The sequence below is a fragment of the Anabrus simplex genome, chromosome 5 (genome assembly GCF_040414725.1).
Source record: "Anabrus simplex isolate iqAnaSimp1 chromosome 5, ASM4041472v1, whole genome shotgun sequence".
NCBI lineage: Eukaryota > Metazoa > Arthropoda > Insecta > Orthoptera > Tettigoniidae > Anabrus > Anabrus simplex.
This window is the reverse complement of record NC_090269.1, coordinates 430,815,702-430,835,213: the sequence shown is the minus strand read 5'-3', so window position 1 is coordinate 430,835,213 and position 19,512 is coordinate 430,815,702. Positions and strand designations below refer to the sequence as shown.

General features: G+C 41.2%; 1 pseudogene; it reads left to right on the top strand.

Moving 5' to 3' along the window:
* Nucleotides 1-1,086: 1,086 nt before the first annotated feature.
* LOC136875057 (lysine-specific histone demethylase 1A pseudogene) lies at nucleotides 1,087-18,729 on the top strand (annotated as a pseudogene).
* The last annotated feature ends 783 nt before the right edge of the window (nucleotides 18,730-19,512 follow it).

Genomic DNA, 19,512 nt, shown 5'->3' with positions numbered 1-19,512 from the left:
GCAACAAATGTGTTGTATTACAAAGTAGTTACAATCTTACGGATGCTTGACAATTCAGTATATTCCAAACTGTCAGTGGAGAGATGGCATGGAATATGACTGAATGAAGTTCATAAAAGTATGAAGATAAAGTTGGTATTCGAGAAGACAAGTTGGGGCAAATATTTGTTTAAAGGAAGGGTAATTATCAATTGGAAGAATTCACCAAAGGAAATGTTCAATAAATTTCCAGCTTCTTTGAAATCACTTAAGAAACAACTAGGTGATGAGTTGACATCAATCACTTATGGATCACCACCAATTTGCATTTATGCCTACGGCTGCCGTCCAAATGACAGATTCCTTACCAGAGTAAGTGAAGCATTATCTGATCCTGTGAAAGTAATTCATTAGGGTCAAAGTCACAGTCACGGGGAAGGTCTTCAATGACGTATTCACATGAACGAGGTTGGCTATACTTCATTTCATTTGGTTATGATAAGGAATCTGCTATCTCGGCGACAGGTATAATGCAGATCAGTGGTAGAGAAAGAAGTAAAATATATCTACAGTATTCTGGATTGTTTCGATTAGTGTACACTGTTCCACTTAACAACATCCAACCACACGAATACGGTACGAACAGGGCACGGTATCTAAATACCTTTCTTAATTATACACTTGTTGTGTTTGGTTAGTTACCGGTATTTTAAATATGCGGTAAGGAAAGAAGATATTGAATTCGCTATTGAAAATTTTAAAATTGCGAGTTTTCAAGGTTTGGGTTGGAACTCTTGTGATCTCACCTCGTTTTAGCGGCTTTACTCTATGAGATGACGTGCCTTACACACATTCTCGGAAGTATAGAAGTTAGCAGGAGATAAGTGATTTATTCTCTGTATTTATTCACACAGCCGAAGAACAACATAACTCTCGTTAGAAACTGTAGTCACTATTTCAGGTTTTGTTTCGAAGTGGCAACTTTGTGGTTATTTAACGTAACAGTTTGTTTTATATTTTGCGTATTTGATATATCGCGAAATCTTGTAGCGTTTCATTCTATTCCTTGTGTTAATTATTTTACATTATTTTCATTAACGAATTCTCATTACAATACTTTCATTTTACACTATGTCAACAATTTCTAGCATATTGTCGATTACGTTCGAGTCTGTCAGTAATTTACTTCTACCTACCTTGTAGATCAAAATGTACTCGGCCTGGTAAGAAGTCAAGTACCGGTACGGAAATGTTTATTTTTCAGTATTATACTATTTTTATAAAAGGAGTAGTGAAATGTTTTTAATTTCAGCCTACAGTAGGCTTCCTATATTTAATACGGTACCTATTTTCCAAGGATTTATATTTGTAACCTAATATAATGTAAGTTACATAGAATTACACCACATATTTTGATTCGGGAAGCCAAATGGATTGTATCGCTCTTGACCGATCCAAGGCTTTTGAGAGGGTAGAGGGCACTGCTGACGAAAATAGGGCCTATGGGACTAGATAGAAGACTGACTGAACAGTTGGCTACATTTTTGGAAAATAGAACTTGGACATTTGCAGTAGGTGATACTTTATTGATCAAGAAGGGTTTTCTCGAGGCACTATGATTCTAACTGGAATCACTGGTGATGCCATACCGTATAGAGTAATAAATAAGTTGTACGTGCACCAGTCTTTGACACTGTACCAGTAATCGACATTTTTTAGCATTTTCAGCTATATGAAGCATTAGAGTTTTCTTGGTCACATTAAACGGAAGTTTCATTCTGAAGTCAGTTGTAATGATATATTCTTTTCATTGTTGATAATCAGTGGCGAAGCTAATAGTTACTGAATGGGTAGGCAGACAACCTTACCTTAAAGTTTTTTGTAGAGCAGTTCCAAACGTCGAGTTTTCTTGCTTGCAAAATGGTCAATCATACGGTCCTTCAATACTTGAGCACTCATCAATTACTTCCCAAGTATTTTTTCGATGGAAATTGTACTAAGACTGCTGAGTTATCCATTGTTCATTGTATTACGCATGTATGCAGTAGCGTAGCCAGGATTTCAGTTTGGGGGGGGCCCATTTATTTTGATAGGTGACCAAACTTCCAGAGTTTAGGTGGTATAGAATACCTAAAAAGGAAATGAGTGTCCTTGGATCCAAGTAAGAGTGGTGGATTCGTGCGGATTCCGGAAGCTAATAGTAATCATCATCATCATCATCATCTTCTTCTTCTTCTTCTTCTTCTTCTTCTTCTTCTTCTTCTTCTTCTTCTTCTTCTTCTTTTTCTTCCGTTTTTCCTACATCTGTGGGGTCACGGGTGCGAACTGTGTCGCACATGTGAATTTGACCCTGTTTTACGGCCGGATGCTCTTCCCGACGTCAACCCTATATGGAGCGATGTAATCACTGCTGTGTGTTCCTTTGGTGCTTGGTAGTGTAGTATGTTGTCTGAATATGAAGAAGAAAATGCTGGGACAAACTCCAAGTCCCCAAGCCAGAATATAAATATGGTAATTTTATTATAATAATGGTCATGTGATAAGCTATAAAGAAGTGACATTTTATACGATTAATGCGGCAAAGAAACACACACATACACGTCGAATAAAGGTTTCTCGCCCTTCTCCATGGCTAGATGTTGAAACCAAGAGAATGATGGCCCACCGTGACTCGTTATTTCGACATTATAAAGAACCCTTAGATGACACAGACTTCGAATCTTACCGCATCTTAAGAAATCGCACAAAGCAGTTAATCAGAAATAAAAAATGTGCATATTTCCGGAATTTAGCTAACAACTTTAATTCCAGTCGCGCATGGGACCAATTTAGAGCTCTGGGAATAGGAAAACATGAACAGAGCCAGACAACTCCTGACATTCTACTTGACGAATTGAACGATTACTCTAGTAGAATAAATATTCAACCTACCCCAATTAACTGCACCGAATCACCGCCCTCCCCTCCAGCCAATCCACCATTCACATTTCACAGTGTCACAGAAAATCAGGTTAAAAAGGCTTTGTACTCGATTAAATCAAAGGCCACGCGTGTAGATGATAATCCTATTACTTTTATACATAAAATTATTGGTGCTGTCCAGCCTATACTGACGCACATACTGAACTACTGTTTACTAAACGGAATTTTCCCTATTGTCTGGAAAACAGACAATATTGAATATTATACTGGTACCTAAGAGTTTAGACCCACAATCTCTCTGACATTCGTCATGTGTTCATACTCCCTGCGCTTTCTAAAGCCCTTGAACGTTTAGTATATGAGCAAGTTCTGGAATACCTAAATAAAAATGCTCCTTTGGACCCTTTGCAATCTGGATTTAAGAAGGGTCACAGTACCGCGACAGCACTTTTGAAGGTAAGAAGAAACGCTATAGACAAACGACTGCTCACTAAACTTATCATTCTTGACTTCAGTAGCACCTTTGACACTATAGAAATTTCGACTATGATAAAGTAAATGGAACTGCTAAATTTCGACCTGGCTGCGCTTAAGTTTCTTAGTTATTATTTGAGTAACCATCAACAGCGTGTAACAGTAAACGACAAGGCCTCTAAATGGAAAATGAAACTTAGTGGTGCCCCGCAGGGCAGTATTCTAGGGCCCTTACTTTTCTGTATTTATATCAATGACATACCATCCGAGACAGGAAATAACATATCGACACTGCAAGACAAGATATTAACAATGACCTCTGATGACTCAGTATATATGCACAACGAAATTCTCTTATACTAAACTCCACAAAATTTTAGGCAATGATAATTGGACCACGAAAATTACTGAGCTGATCTAACAATGTCGCAATCCCGCCTATCCTACTTAATGGGAACATTATTCCCCACAGTAAACCGGTTAAAAATCTTGGCTTAATTATGAATGAAACACTTGATTGTTCTGGTCAAATGAAAGAAATACGTAAAAAAGACTTTTGGAGTGCTTCACCCTCTTAAACGGCAGAGGGATATATTTTCATTTGAGCTAAAGGCAAAACTAATACAGACACTCATTCCCCCTATTCTTGATTACTGTTACGTTGTATTAGTTGATATGACGAGAGAAGAAACACTTAAACTTCAACGAGCACTGAATTCCTGCCTGAGATTTATTTACAACATCGGGTACGATGTCATACCACCCCATACTATCAGGCTGTCTCATGGCTGAAGCCTGATAAACGTCGGCAGCTACACACTTTAACGATGGTGTTTAGGAGTGTTAGCTGAAAGTCAGCCACTGTATATTTCTTCTAAATTCACCTTTTTATCATCATTTCACAACTTAAATACACGTTCTAGATCCTATCATTCTATTCCACTGCACTGCACAAATACAATTAATAGATTATTTGTGGTGATCGGCGTCACATTATGGAATTCCCTGTCAGCTCAGGTCAGAGAAACTAGCTCTTTATTAAGATTTAAGGTCACCTGCCGAGACGTCCGACTCGTTGGCTGAATGGTCAGCGTACTGGCCTTCGGTTCAGAGGGTCCCGGGTTCGATTCCCGGCCGGGTAGCGGATTTTAACCTTCATTGGTTAATTCCAGTGGCCCGGGGGCTGGGTATTTGTGCTGTCCCCAACATCCCTGCAACTCACACACACCACATAACACTATCCTTCACGACAATAACACGCAGTTACCTACACATGGCAGATGCCGCCCACCCTCATCGGAGGGTCTGCCTTACAAGGGCTGCACTCGGCTAGAAATAGCCACACGAAATTAAATTAAACCTGCCGAGACTACCTGCTGAGGACAGCTGACTGAATGGTTGACATGTGAATGTGTGCGTGCCTGAGGATGTCATTTTTAAGAGTTTTTAATATTGAAATGAAATGGCGTATGGCTTTTAGTGTCAGGAGTGTCCAAGGACATGTTAGGCTCGCCAGGTGCAGGTATTTTTATTTGACACCTGTAGGCGACCTGCGCGTCAGGATGAGAATGTAATGATGATGAAGACGACACATACACCCAGCCCCCATTCCAGCGAAATTAACCAATGATGGTTAAAATTCCCGACCCTGCTGGGAATCGAATCCAGGACCCCTGTAACTAAAGGCCAACTCGCTAAGCATTTAGCCATGCAGCCGCACTTTTCAATATTAATTTAGTAATGTATTTAAATTTATTTTTAAAACTATTAATTTATGTAGTTTTAAAGGTTTTACGTACCTCAGTATTTTATTTAAGATTCTGATTAGTATGTGGTTAAGTATACGAGAGGGCCTCGAGCCCTAACTTCGCCACTGTAAAAAAGGCACTAATAAATAAATAAGTAAATATAGAATTTAAGAGGTATGGGTATAGATATTTTGTTAGTTGGTAAAGAAAAATATATGTCACAACATATGCTAGGGAGTGTGTACCTTGTCCTATTAGTTTCCCTAGCGGTTAGGGCAGCGCAGTTGTGAGCTTGCATCCGGGAGTCAGTGGATTCGAACCCTTCTGTCGGCAGCCCTGAAAATGGTTTCCCGTGGTTTCCCATTTTCACACCAGGCAAATGCTGGGGCTGTACGTTAATTAAGGCCACGACCGCTTCATTCCCACTCCTACGTCTTTCCTATCCCACCGTCACCATAAGGCCTATCAGTGTCGTTGCGACGTAAAGCAAATTGTTAATTCGTTTCCCTCGCAAGCCTGGGGTGCAGAATATAGTAGCATTATGTTACAGTTTTATGACGCTAATATTCGTATGTATAATTTTTATTAACGTGCCAGAAACCAGCGACATGGAGCTGTTGCCATTTCAACACCGTTTTCAGGGCCCCCGACCAAAGTCGGGATTTGAACCTGCGAACTCGGACTCAGAAGGACAGCGACTCAACCAACTGAACCACATGAAAAGGAGGCGTTTGTGATTATTGTTAAAAATAGATTCAGTTAGTTTGTTTACACAGGTTTTATGAAGAGCATTTATTAAGGCGTACGTTTTCCAACTGTCCTAAATGCACGAGACCGGACGGAAGAACTAGCTGGAAGCTAAAGAGCCTTGCAGGGGTGTCGCTTCCTTCTCTGTACACTTTTCCAAACCAAACTCCATGGCGAAACAGCCCCGAAGGGCCATCGCCTACCAAGAGACCGCTGTTCAGCCCGAAGTCCTGCAAATTACGAGGTATCCTGTGGTCAGCACGACGAATCCTCTCCGCCGTTATTCTAGGCTTTCTGACTGGGGCCGTTATCTCACCGTCAGATAGCTCCTCAATTACAGTATAAGCTCGTGGGCTGAGTGTACCTCGAACCAGTCCTCAGATCCAGGTAAAAACCCTGACCTGGCCGGGAATCGAACCCGGGGCCTCCGGTAAGAGGCAGGCAAACTACCCCCACACCGCGGGGTCGGCTTGTTACTTTTAGGTCACCTTATTTTAGAATTAGACTCAAGGCATCCTGCATTCGATGCCCGCCACTGACAGAGTTAAGAAAGGCATGGGATCGGGAAGATACAGCCTTGTTTGTGGGTGCAATAGAGTTGGCCATGAGTCTCCCGTGATCGAAATATCTACGACCTGGCAGGTAGTCACCTTCACGGGGCGTAGTACCAAAGTGGTTCTTTTCTTTTGTTTTGCAAAAAAATTAAATGAAGATTCTACTTCCTCACAAACGAAGAACGATATTATCAATTTTACGAACAGTTTCAAATATGCAGCCGGTTTAGAGCACAGAAGCTATGATTTCGATTGTTGGATATAATTACATGGTAACAATCAAAACCATCAATATCTACAGAAGATCCGTCACCGCACTCGGTAGGACCGGCTTTCTTTTCATATCCACCGGGCGAGTTGGCCGTGCGGTTAAGGGCGCACAGCTGTGTGCTTGCATCCGCTTCGAACCCCACTGTCGGCAGCCCTAAAGATGGTTTTCGGTGGTTTCCCATTTTCACACCTTAATGACAGCTGATGGCGGAGCTGTTGAGGATCCAACCAGCCTTAGGGCTGAAGACTGAACATACAACATACAATTAAGGCTACGGCCGCTTCCTTCCCACTCCTAACCCTTTACTTTCCCATCGTTGCCATAAGACCTACGGTGCGACGTAAAGCAAATTATAAATACAAAATAAAACATCTTTTCACAACCCCTTCCACGGAAAAGTTGTATCCACGCTACTGGCCTAGACTTGACCACTGATATTATTTCGTGGGTACGCCACTGCATCCACTCACCATTTAAGGTACAAGGTAAGCCCGAAGAATGGTTGATACTCAAAATACACCATCATAAATGATGCGGTTATTACTCAAAAGTACTAAAGAAAGGTAAGGCACGCGACCTAGTGTTTTAAGCAGAATCTGTATCAATAGAACGTGACTTCCCATTTTAAAAATGTTTCATGCATCGACTGCGACTCAAGCCTCGGCCGTCTTGATGAGAAGATAGAACCATTGGAACTGAGTTATCACGTCCGCTAATTACAAGATAGTTACATGCACGTTTGATGGTGCCATTTGAAGTTCCAATCAGTCCCCGGGCATTTGACAAAATATATGGACCTACCTATAGAACTAAGGTACGCATCTGCGATCTGTCTTGCTATTAGAATTTTTTTAAAAAATCATAACTTACCGAGGATGCACATTATTTTGCCCTTAGTGACAAATAAAGTTATTACAGTATATGGCACAAAATGAGAAACTAACGTGCAGATCACAATCCTGTCACAGTCTTCCGAACGCTGCAACTTAAACACAGCACATCTTTCAACCACGGTACAACCCCAGTTTCCTGGAACTGATCTGCAAAAGCTGGCACGATGTTGTTCAACTGTTTCTGGCTGTGGACCCCGTTATCTCGGTGGTCACGTTCCGGCCCCCTACTGAGTAATCCCTGGCTAATTGCCCCTTTCCTCATCTTTTGGCATTTGTCAACACATTCCCAGTACTGAGGCCTATACAGTGAAATATCCCCGCGCATCACAATCCTAAGTGACTTCCTTTCATTCAAGCAGTACAAATATGGAGAATTATGAATGGCCGTATTGAGCCCTGCTAGTATATTCTTTGTCGCTACGTTAATTCGTCATTTCGGCGTAAGTTTTAAGTTGTTCGTATCGTACGTAAAACAACGGCTGATCCTCGCTCTAGTTTCAGGAAACATTTTGGGGGGGGCCCGGCCCCAGTGGGCCCCCCCCTTGGCTACGCCAGTGCATGTATGTCTATCCTCTTCGGAGTGCTCATACTTCTTTCAGAGGAAGCCGTATTCACAGGAAATTTTAATATTAAACGAATCAATTTTTACACTTCGAGGTCATTGAGGACAATATAATGTAAACGTTTTTGAGGGGACAAATGTTTTTTTGTATTGGAGTAAATGTTCATTCATTTTCCAATCTTACTTTATTAAAACGGGGGCAAATGTTCATAAGACTATTCAGTTTGATAGCAGGGAAGCTCTCTTTGTAAGCTATGATCCAACAACTCAGCAAACTGGATGCTTTCAAAATCGCCAAACCGTATTTAACTAATCCCATGGCACTACAGCTCTGATGGGCCTTGACCTACCAAGCGACCGCTGCTCAGCCCAAAGGCCTTCAGATTACGTGGTCAGGACGACGAATCCTCTCGGCGTTATTCTTAGCGTTCTAGACCGGAGCCGCTATCTCAACATCAGATAGCTCCTCAATTCTAATCATGTAGGCTGAGTGGACCTCGAAGCAACCCTCAGATCCAGGTAAAAATCCCTGACCTGGCCGCGAATCTAACCCCGGGCCTCGGGGTAAGAGGCAGGCAAAATCGTATTCCTATTTCCATAATTAAGGTGTCAAGAACTTCATATGTTAATATTTTGAGCGTATGGAATGTCAGGTCATGCACTGTTATCTCACTATTTATTTTGCAACATTTTTCAGCACATGAGGATACTGTGTTTTCTGATCGCATGTCCTTGAGGATACCAGTGCCTTCTTTAATTTCAGTATTGCACAGAATTACATCTGATATGCTTTTGTGTTGCAGTAGAGCAAGGAAATGGTCTGTATGAATTAAAATGCCTATATAGACAGATCAAATAAATGAATTGGGCCTTCTTGAGTATGTTAAGCAACCCAACAGCTGAATTGTATGAGTCACTGTCCTAACCCTTATCATTCCCTGCAGTGTCTTCAAAAACCTGTCGTAGACCATCATAGTATGAACAACTTGTGTGGACTGCTCTGGAAAGAAAGCTCCAATGGGTAGTGCATGCTTGTGGAAGTCTGAATCCTTTGGATTCCAGAAGATGAGCTCTTTTAGAGGATCTATGAAAAAAATTAATGAAACGCTGTCAGATTATAAATGAAGAGCCTGACTGATTTTATTCTTTTGGAGCAATGGAGAAGAACAGGGTTTAACTTGTGGGCATAACATTGTAGAAATATTGCCCTTGGGCAAACTTGTTTAACGTGATGCTCAACACCCCCACGCTTTCCTGCCATTGTGGAGCACCTGTCATATGTTTGACATAGATTTCATTGATCACTCCCCACTTTCACAGAATGTTGACATTTAATTCTGATAAGCCTGATGCAGTATTATTAATCAAAACATCATAAAAGCCTATGAATCTTATTGTGGGACCCTGTTTAGAGCAGAACCGGAATATTACACTAAATTGAGATCAGTTTGATACATCTAAGGTCTCATCTGTCGGAATACCAATGAAATCACAAGAATCTAAATCTGTTTTGATTGTCTCCTGAATTATGATAGTTACAGGCTCAATTAATTCATTCTGTATTTCGGTTGATCTGCCTTTAAAGTCGGATGTGGACTGGAGATTATTTCGAATGTACTGTTCCTGTTTTCAAAGATCTAACAACCCTAGGTAATTGACCCTGTTGATCCAGTCTTCCCCTTCAAAATGACCTCCGCATCCAAGCTCCTGTTACCCAAGAAAAGACACAATGTCAACAAGTCTCTCAACAATAAGCCGATTTTGTTGCACAACTTCGTTATGTTTAACGGCTTGAATTCTTGTACCTTTAGATAAAGAATGTTCTATCTTCCTGCGCCCCAGTAAACAGAATCTCTCTTCATTCTGAATATATTTATTTTAATTATGATACTTCTCTGCTTTCTTAAGAGAGGTTTTTTTTGTAACGATTACCTCATTTAAAGTCCATTCCTTTTCACCACCAAATAAAACACTAACATAACAGCTCTTGCTTTCGGAACAGGCTGTTAAGCATGAATATCGTGTATACCAAAAAAATGGAAATTTCTTCGCTACTTTATCGTCAAAATACGAGGATTGGCGCAAAAGTCATGTCAACTATTTTTTTCTTGTAGATATGTGAATGGATCACAAACGTATATATGTCATGTGGAAGTTATGCAGGTATAGTGTGTATGCAGAACAACAGATGGCTCTTGTGATAGCTGGTAGTAGTGCAGCGAGGGCTGTGAAATTAGTCAGTTGGTGAGTGTCGTGCGAGAAGGAAATAACCCGTGTTGAGCAGCGCACTTACATCAAAATAGCCGTTCTCCGAGGGAGAAATGCGATGGAATGTCACAGTGAATTAGTAGAAGCCCTTGGGAATAATGCCGTACCATACCGTATAGTAGCACGGTGGGTAGGAAAGTTTCAGCAAGGATGTGCGTCAACAGTGATGAGCAACGTTCGGGACGACCAGTCAGTGTGCGGACCGACGTGCCACGTGCCGTCATCGAGCAGCTCCTGGATGAAGACAGACGATGGACGCTGCTGGAGTTAGAGAGGGCAAGTGGCATCGAGAAACGCACCATAATGAGCTGCAAATGCGCAAAGTCTCATCGAGGTGGGTACCGCATGCACTGACGGATGTTCAAAGGTCGGTGCACTATGCAATAGGCTCCGACCACCTTGCACGGTGGCAACAGGACGGCGATCAATTCTTGTCACGAATAATCACCATCGATGAATTTTTGGCCAGGGCATACGAACCAGAACTGAAACGCCAGTCCGCGGAGTGGCGACATGCTGGATCACCAAGGAGGCAGAAGGTCCATCAGAATCCTTCTCCAGTCAAATTGATGGTGATCGTCACGTATGACGTCAGGGGTGTCGTTGTTTGCCACTTTGTTCCATATGGCAGAACAGTGACTGCACAGTAAAGTACTACAGGGACTTCCTGGTGCGAGAGGTACGACATGGCGTTCAGGAGAAACGTCCGGACCTTTGGACAGTGCAATAATCCTGTACGACAATGCAAAACCACATAAAGCAGAGTGTGTAGGACAGCTACTGCGACGTTGGGGATGGGAAGAATTGGAGCACCCACCGTACTCTCCCGATATTTTGCCCTGTGACTTGGATCTCATTCGATAGATTATGGAACCACTACGTGGTAGGCGGTTTGCAACACGAGAGGACATTGCTAATGCTGTGCGCCAACAGGTTACCTGATTCACACATGGTGCGGCAAATGCTGAGGCAGATGGTATTCAGCGCCTCCCACAACGTTGACAGCATGTGGTGTCAGTAGCAGGGGACTACATTGAGTGTCTTTAGGCCCAGGTTTGTCATGTCAAGAGTTTCAAACGGATGATGTCGCCTTGTTTTACTAACAGTCCATGTCTGAATTGTCACAAATAAAGCCAATGCATTTATTGCCTACTAATTCAAAAGAATAACACTCCATTAATTATACGGTATTTTATTGTCACCTTCGCGCGGGGAGTTTCTGCACCCTCAAATAACAGACGAAGCATGCCTCTCTGGGGTCTAAACCTTGCGGAGAGGGGAGCGCGGGCGGTAACCTATCTTTCCTTCACCACCCCGCTCCAGTCAAAGCTGAAGGAAGGGAAACAAAACAAAAAGTCCTGGGTGAGACAAGTTACAGACTGCCTCCCGGTCAGAACAAGTAATTGCTGTCGCCATCTAGCGGGGCGATCAGTAAAGCACAACATCTGCTGTCATCATGTAGCACATATCAAATAGAGATTGTTGTTGATTTAACACACCACCAACAACAACAGCAAATAAATTTGTTACGATATTTGTATTTAATCGTATTTCGTCGTGTAGACATTGCCTCAATTGACTCCAAGTAGTTTCGCCACTGTTGGTAATAGAGGAAAAATTTTCAAAGTAGTGAAGGTGCATCAAGAGTAGTATTCTGTATATATCTGAACGAAAATAATAAATAAGCACTTATATAAAATGTGAGGGTGAGTCAATAAATAAGTCGCAAACGTGTGTGCCTTATACCATTTGAAATTACGCGCGCAAGTTTTACCAGCAGATGGCAGCATATGTCTGCTTGTCGTACGACATCTCGCAGGCACTCAGTCAGTCAGAGGCTGTTAGTGCACGGTGGCATATATGTTGCATGACAGTACATGAGAAGAACAGTGTGCAGTTGTGCGTTTTTTGAGGGCCAAAGGACTGTCCACAGAAGAAGTGCATCGCGAAATGTATCCCGTCTATGGTGAAAACTGTTTCTAATGGAAAGTTGTGTTCAATTGGATACAGAAGTTTAATAAATAAATTTCCAATTTCTTTGAAATCATTTCGGAAAAGGCTAGGAAAGCAACAGATAAGGAATATGCCACCTGGGCGACTTCCCTAAATGCAGATCAGTATTGATTGATTTGATTGATTGATCACCATGGAACGAAAAGCATCAGCGGTGGGGAGCGTCCTGTTTGTCCTGTGGAGGTGTCAACTGCAACCACATTGCAGCGTGTAGATCAACTTCATTTGTTTGGGCCCCTAAAAATCATTTGTGTGGCCGTCATTTTGATACCGATGATGCCGTAATCTATGAAGTTACACGTTGGCTGCGACAGCAACCAAAGGACTTCTTTGCTTCTGGCTTTCTAGGACTTGTAAAGAGATGGGATAAGTGCCTGAATGTACAGGGTGAATATGTAGAAAAGTGAAATAAATGTTGGAAAGTTACTTTGATTATTTTTGCATCATTTCAATTTTGTGACTTTTTTATTGACTCGCCCTCGTAGCTCTACTGAAAAATTGCAATGAATCATTGAGAAGTTTAAATTGTTATATGCATCAGTAAAGAATACCATGATCAAAATTTAACCTCTAAACCACCGTAAGCTTCTTGACAGGGATGTCAATTAATGGATCATTCATCTGGTAGGCCTACATTGTTGCAGTCTTTGACTTACCCTGTCAATCACTGGGGTTTGACTTTCTAAAGGATATGTAGACATATAACACACAAAAATGCCTTTTAATTGTATTTTATCTGTATCTGAAAATGTACTTCAGTAGTGCATTTTTCTCCAGTGTTTTGATGCCATGTGAATGATTGGCTCAAACAGCTGTCAGTGATTAGTACTATTGTTTTAAATTAGAGATATGAGACTTAAACGTAACTTCTCAGCCTGTCTTATGGCACAGGCTGTTGAACGAGTAAAGGCAGGCATGCCAGTAACAGCAGCAGCCAACCTATTCAATGTTCCTCAAACCATACTTTTCTATAAAACATCTGGTAAGAGCCCAGAAGCCTGTGGAATTGGACCAACCATCATTATAACTGCTGAAGAAAAAGTAGTTGTGGTTGCATGGTTCTTGTCGACTGCCAAATTACAGTATCCGGTCATGAAAGAGCAACTTGTAGACAGTGTCGAACATCTGATTAAAGAACTGAAGAGACCTAGGCTTAACCAATCAATCACTACTGATCTGCATTTAGGGCAGTCACGCAGGTGGCAGATACCCTATCTGTTGTTTTCCTAGCCATTTCTTAAATGATCGCAAAGAAATTGGAAAATGATTGAACATTTCCCTTGGTAAGTTATTCCAATCCCTAGCTCCCCTTCCTATAAATGAATATTTTCCCCAATTTGTCCTCTTGAATTCCAACTTTATCTTCATATTGTGATCTTTTCTACTTTTAAAGACACCACTCAGACTTATTCGTCTACTAATGTCCTCCCATGCCATCTCTCCACTGACAGCTCGGAACATACCACTTAATTGAGCAACTCGTCTCCTTTCTCCCAAATCTTCCCAGCCCAAACTTTGCAACATTTTTGTAATACTACTCTTTTGTCAGAAATCACCCAGAACAAATCGAGCTGCTTTTCTTTGGATTTTTTCCAGTTCTTGAATCAAGTAATCCTGGTGAGGGTCCCATACACTGGAACCATACTCTAGTTGGGGTCTTACCAGAGACTTATATGCCCTCTCCTTTACATCCTTACTACAACCCCTAAATACCCTCATAACCATGTGCAGAGATCTGTACCCTTTATTAACAATCATATTTATTTTACATTTTATTTTATTTTACATTTATTTACATATTTTACCAATGGCAGGCCAGGCAGAAAGTTGTATTCTTCCTTTCTCAAAAGACATCCTGAGCTAAGAGAACAACACAAAATCTTGCTGCTTCAGTGGGAAATGTCACAGAAGCCGAATTACATGCTTGGTTTTCTGGTGTAAAGGATTGTTTAACTGTAAATAATCTCCTTCACATCACAAATTATCAGACATGCATATTTAATTCTGATGATAGCGCTTTTTTTTCTTTAACCCAAAGGAGACAGAGTTATCACTGTATGAGTTCTCATATTTTGTTTCACTGTTCATCTACTAGTAGGCCTACACCTTCTAATTTGTTTAATATTGTTACAGTTATAACTAACATTTGATTATATTAAAACATCTGTTGATCTCATTTTCATGCTTTTTGTTTATTTATTTGGTTGTAAATTTGCCATTTTTCGTATATATCATAGTAATCATTTATCTTGCTATCATTCAGAATGACCAACAGTTATGAGCCATGTCATCCTTCGTATCTTTACTACATATTATACAAGTGTCAATTACAGGTGCAGCAGAAGTCAATTAAAGGAACATGTGAGACGCTAAACTGTCAATTATTAGTACTTTCATACAGGTTTTTAAAACAGAGTGTCATGACCTAATGTACTTAAAAGGTTACTTTCTTTAAGTTTAAATATTAATGTTTAACTTCAAGGAATATTTTGCATAAATGCTCAGACACATTAAAAAAACAGAAACTGAAGTTCTAACTATGTCAAAGAATGGTGCATATACCTTACAGGATTATGAGCGACTGCAAAACAAACGGCCTAGACACTGTTGTGAGATGGACAGCAGACAATGGTATGATGCAAATAGGATTGTAAGTATGTTCGGGTCACAGTAAGATGTTAAAGAGTGGGCTTAGCACCTCTTGATTTTTTATATTTGGCTTATAGTGATTCTGCAGTAATTCCTGCTATGATTAATTTATAAATAATTTTTTTCAGATAAAACACCTCTGAATTCACCTTTACTCAGGAACAACACATAATAAAATATTTCAATACCCATCATTGAAATAGATTGCAAGCATCCACACTCCACGATTGAGAGTGGCTGAGCAAGTGACACAAGTGAATGTTTTGACGAGGGAAGAATGAGTCGCAGAAAGAAGGCAAAGGTGGAGTACCGAGAGATGGAGGGGAAATACAACCAGCTTTTAGAAGAAGAGGAAGCATCTGATGCTTCGGAGAAATTAAAGGGTGCAGGTACACAAACACCAGACAAGAAGTTCCTGATTGCTCATAATGGAGTCAAGAAGGAAACTTCTGTACCTGCTCCAGAAGTACCCCCTGGTGTCCCAACCTCAGTGAATAATTCATCTGTTCCCCCCGTGACTAAATTAGAAAAAGAAGATGAAGTGGAACCTGTTTCAGAGCAAGATTATCAAACTGGTCTAGAAGGAGCTGCATTCCAGAGTCGTCTTCCATATGATAAAATGACAGCTAATGAGGCAGCATGTTTCCCGGATGTTGCTCAGGGTCCACCACAGACACAGAAAGTTTTCCTGCACATCCGAAATCGAGTGCTCCAGTTATGGTTAGAGAATCCCAAGCAGCAGCTTCTGGTTGAGAACACCTTACCACAAGTGGAACCACCATACAATAGTGATGGACCCCTTGTTATGAGAGTTCATTCTTTTCTTGAGAGACATGGTTTCATTAATTTTGGGATCTTCAAGAGACTTAAGCCTCTTCCAACAAAGAAACATGGCAAAATCATTGTGATTGGTGCAGGCATTGCTGGTCTCGCTGCTGCTCAACAGTTACAACAATTTGGTATGGAAGTAGTGGTGTTGGAAGCCAGGGATCGAGTTGGAGGTCGCATTGCCACCTTCCGTAAGTCATCTTACATCGCTGATTTGGGAGCCATGGTTGTCACTGGCCTGGGTGGCAATCCCGTCACTGTACTTTCAAAACAGATCAACATGGAGCTACACAAAATCAGACAGAAGTGCCCCCTTTATGAGTTTAATGGAAACACAGTCCCAAAAGACAAAGACGAGATGGTTGAGCGCGAGTTCAATCGACTCTTGGAAGCTACAAGTTATTTGTCTCATCAGCTGGATTTTAACTATGCTGGTAGCAAACCTGTCTCTCTTGGACAGGCTCTAGAATGGGTTATCAAGCTTCAAGAGAAGAATGTCAAGGAAAAGCAAGTCCAGCACTGGAAAGCTGTTATAAGTCTGCAGGAAAAACTGAAGAGCAACCAAATTAGAATGCTAAATCTAAGAGAAAAAATTGATGATCTGAATATACAATACAAGGAACATAATGAAAATAAAGGTCCTAGAGATATAACTCAAGAGTTCATTCTTCGTTCTAAGTTAAGAGACCTCAACAACGCCTGCCAAGAGTGGGATCAGTTGTTGGAACAGCAAAAAGAAATTGAAGAAAAGTTACAAGAACTTGAAGCTTCTCCTCCAAGTGATGTGTTCCTGTCATCAAGGGATCGCCAGATTCTTGACTGGCATTTTGCCAACTTGGAATTTGCCAATGCAACACCTCTCAACAACTTGTCACTGAAGCATTGGGATCAAGATGATGACTTTGAGTTTACAGGAAGCCATCTAACAGTTCGCAATGGCTACTCATGTGTTCCTGTTGCTCTATCAGAGGGTCTGGACATAAAGCTGAACACCGCTGTGCGTCAGATCCGCTATGGACCCCACGGAGTAGAGATTGTCACAACCAATTCCAGGAACCACAGCAATCCCATAACTTACAAAGGTGATGGGGCTCTGTGTACCTTGCCATTAGGTGTGCTCAAACAGTCCATCTGCACCAACAATCAAGGAATGCCAAACACAGTGTCATTCTCACCTCCATTACCCGACTGGAAAGTAGCTGCCATTCAGCGTCTTGGTTTTGGCAATCTTAACAAAGTAGTACTATGCTTTGAACGCATCTTCTGGGACCCTAATGCCAACCTGTTTGGCCATGTAGGCAGCACAACGGCCAGTCGAGGTGAACTCTTCCTCTTCTGGAATCTTTATCGTGCCCCTGTTCTGCTCGCTCTCGTCGCTGGAGAAGCAGCTGCCATAATGGAAAACGTCAGCGATGACGTCATTGTGGGACGTTGCATCGCCGTCCTGAAAGGCATTTTCGGCAACAATGCTGTACCTCATCCCAAGGAGACAGTTGTGACACGCTGGCGAGCTGACCCCTGGTCACGTGGTTCCTATTCCTTCGTTGCTGTTGGCTCCTCTGGAAGTGACTACGACATTCTGGCCGCCCCAGTCACACCACAGCCAACTGGTGCTCAGCAGCCACCCCCAAATGGAGCTAACAATCAAGCTGCTAACCAGCCACCTCCGAGGCTCTTCTTTGCAGGGGAACACACTATCAGGAATTACCCAGCCACAGTCCATGGTGCCTTCTTGAGTGGACTACGGGAAGGAGGCCGTATATCGGACCAGTTTATGGGCTGCCCGTATGCACCACCTCCCAGCTCTGTTCCACGTCAACCTCCCGAGACCGGGCCAGTAGGTTCTATTCACTCAGCGACTGCCGCCTCTACAACAGGTTCTGGGCCTCAAGGTCCAGTAATTGGAGCTGCAGCACCAGGTTCAGCTCCTGTCGGCACCGTGTTGGGCAGCTCTCTGCTCGGTTCTGTGCCACCTCCACCAGCCAGTGCCTGACGACTGCCTCCATCCCTTCCATGAGGAGGCAGTGTTTTGAGCAAAGGCAGTCCTCTTCAGCGTGTGCTGAAATTTTGAGCGATCTGCCATCCCTGCCAAGATGGTGATTAGTCATCTTTGTGTTGACATAGTTCATAATTACATTAATTGAAGTTGTGTTGTTTCTTTCACCTTAAGTTGAATCTTGTAATTGCATCATGTTCATTATTGATCTACATCATTTCTTGAAGCAAAATGTTAATTTCCTGGCTTGATCTTAATTTGTATATGTTCATTTATGACATGATTGAATGGTATATTCCGCTTCGGAACCATCAGCATAAATATTAATAATTAATTCTATGTTTTAGCCTATTTAGTGTTAAATTCTTTATAATTGTGTAAAGAATAATTATCATTCATATTAGTATACAGAATTTGTGATTACTTCTTCCCTTGTTAAAGGAAGCATGTTTTCATGCATTGGATGTGAATTTTCAATTGATGTCATTTGTGTGATAGTGACTCTGTATTTGTGCTGATTATTATTTTGTATATTTTGGATTCTCAATGTACTGGTTAATCCATTGCTTATTACACTTAAAAGTGGAACTGTCAATATCTGCATTTTACAATTTAGGTGTTCCTTACAAGAACCAAAAATATGTTGTTGTTCTTCTTAATCCAGCTAAAATGACAGTATATGATATTGTCCCTAATGTATTGTAGTGAATAACTCTGCTTTTACATGAAACAGACAGGATTTGTTAACTTTTACTAAATAAATCCAGATCATTCATTGCTCTTTGGATGACAATGAAACAATAGAGTAATCAGACTGGTCTTGTAAACAACTGTGTGTTTTTTTTTTTTTACTTTAATTCCCACCTTATTTATATGTATCACTTCACTGTTGTGTCATGATACAGTCTATTCCAATATTGTTGGTGTGGTTGACATCTCCCTTTTTATGTGCCCAGTATATTGGATCTCTTGTCAGGGAATTCATTTAATGTATAATACTTGGCCTATCTTAAGGTCTCTAAGTCTGCTTTATGAATGCTTACATGGCATTTATCATCAAAGCTGTTTTCCGAGACATTGTGGTGGTTATGTACTTCATGGTTTTGTACATATTTAGTCTGGTAATTTGGGCCATTCTGCGGTTTATACCACTGTTATTATATTGAGTGATGTTAGATTTTGGTGCATTTTTACACGGCACTTTGAGTCTGTAAGATGCCCGATTTTGCATGTTTGTCATGCGGTAGAGTGGAATATATTTTATTTAGGGAATGCAATGAAGGAGAAAGATTTATTTTATCTTTAGTTTTTATTTTACTCTGGATTAATGTTTTATTTTACTGATCAGGTTTTTACATCCCATACATGTCTTGCTACTGTGTGACCTAGCAGTAACCATGTCCTTTTACTTTTGGGCTCTTTTGGAGATAGCCATTTCATTTTTCTGGGCGAGTCCTTACCTTTTTCCTTTCATTTGATACCTGTCCACTAGTTACACATTTTGTCCCTGCTTTATTTTCTTCTTTGCCTTATATCATTATTGAGGAGCTTTTTTTTTCCTGCGGGGTCTGTAGCTTCCTTGTGGTGCATTATATAATTTTTAGAATA